Genomic DNA, 1,806 nt, shown 5'->3' with positions numbered 1-1,806 from the left:
TTAGCATCCATCTGCGGTACTGGGCACAAATTTTATGAGATTGTTAGTCTTTTCCTTTTGTGATGCAAGTGAAGAATATTGTCCTCTGCCCTATTCTTATGCTTGAATTGGAATTGATGCCACCACAGAAGCACTGTAGTTCTTTTTTGCATTCAGTGCCTGAACAGTTGTAAAGGAGCCTGCAGGCTATCTATTGTAGTTAGCCTCTCACAACACTTGGGGCCCAATTTTGAATGGCTTATGCATTAAACAGGCATTTTTCTTATTTCATAACCTCAATGTTTTTAAGGGTGTCCTAATTAGATATTTGTTAACTTTATTTCAGTGTAGCCTAATGCTGTTTTATTTATTAATTTTTTTAATAAAAACATTTTAAAACTATGAAGTGGTACCTATTCCTGTGTTTAGCATGCCTGGCCATCTTACAACGTTTCTGCATGTGTGTAGTTTAACAAAATAAATAATGTATTATCATGCCTGTCTTCTATTTTCTGGAATTGTCTAAAGCTTGCAACTTCAAAGGTAAGGTTAGGCTTCCCTTTTGTGTTCAGATGGTGCGACTAAACTATTGTGGCTGGCACGCCTGTGGAAGACTTGTGAGGCTTGTCCTTTGTTTTAATCTTTAAGTGCCTTAGGAGTCATCCATAAAGGATATCCTCAGCAGGGGAGTGGAGGTCTTGTGGACAGTTGGTGGAGGGGGCAGAGTAAAAATTCTGGAAAAATCTGCAGCGATCCTTTCAGGATTTCCACTTTGTTCCCTTTGGCTGTAATAAATCTTTGAAAAATGGTGCTGTGGAAGTGGGTAAATGAAAGAGAACTACATGGGGCTAAGGAATGGTGATGTTCTTTTGGGAGTTCAAGGCATTTATACAGTTTGAGAAAGAGAGTGGGGAGCTCAGTATTTGTTAAAATCTACTGGAGCCTTCTAATTTGTTGGAAATAAAGAAGGAAAAATGGAAAAAAAATTTAGGTTATTCCCTTGTTTAATTTGCTAGACTGGCACTAATTCTGCAGTTCACTTACTGTACTAGTTAATTTCAATATCCACTCTGCATTTTTGATTTCAACAGGGGAGAAGGTGGCTGCTGAGGGCAAAAGGGTACAGGATTGGAGGGGGTGAGAAAGTGGAGCTTGGCAACACATTGTGCAGACCCCTTTTTATAGCTATACTGGAATCTATCTCATGCGATTTTTGTTATGTCACAGACTTTAAATTGTGGGTTTGTAATTCTACTTTAGTGCAGCTTCAGCGAAATATTTCTTTTGTTGGAAATAGGTGGAACCCCTAAAATAAGGTAGTTAAACCTATATGCGCTTAAAACAATAATATGGAAAACTCTTCACAGCTTCTAATTTTAAAGCTACCAAACACTGCAAGCATGGCATAAAGGTATATCCTGGAGAGAGACTGTCTCCCCTGAAGCTCCCACCCTTCATTCACAAGCAGTTCATGTGGTGGAATCTGCTTTTACTAAAAATAGTTTCTTCCTCAGAATAATGTCTGATGGCAATTATGGAATCAGAAACCGTCTCGTGTTTCTGGTATTGGTTTATTCGACGCAATGCTTATTAAATTTCTGTTATAGGTATAAACAGTCACATGACTAACTTTTGTGCTTTTAAATGGTCAGTGGGATGCTTTGTACATGGAAGCACACACAGGTTGGTTCGTTTTTTTTCAATATTTTGGTTGTTTTTCTTCTGAATGAAGCACATACAGATCAGAAACCAAGGATGCTGAGCTCTCTAGCGTTTTTGGGATAGAAAACACACTTACAATGATGGGCCCTTTTGAGAAATGTCATT

General features: G+C 38.3%; 1 pseudogene; it reads left to right on the top strand.

Annotated features, from left to right (window-relative positions):
• Positions 1–473: 473 nt before the first annotated feature.
• LOC109289296 overlaps positions 474–1,806 on the top strand; it is a 67,938-nt pseudogene continuing 66,605 nt past the window's right edge.

The sequence above is a fragment of the Gavialis gangeticus genome, unplaced genomic scaffold, assembly GCF_001723915.1.
Source record: "Gavialis gangeticus isolate Ggan-Ray unplaced genomic scaffold, GavGan_comp1, whole genome shotgun sequence".
Taxonomy (NCBI): domain Eukaryota; kingdom Metazoa; phylum Chordata; order Crocodylia; family Gavialidae; genus Gavialis; species Gavialis gangeticus.
Note: the sequence above shows the minus strand (reverse complement) of the source record. Positions and strands in the feature narration are given on the sequence as shown.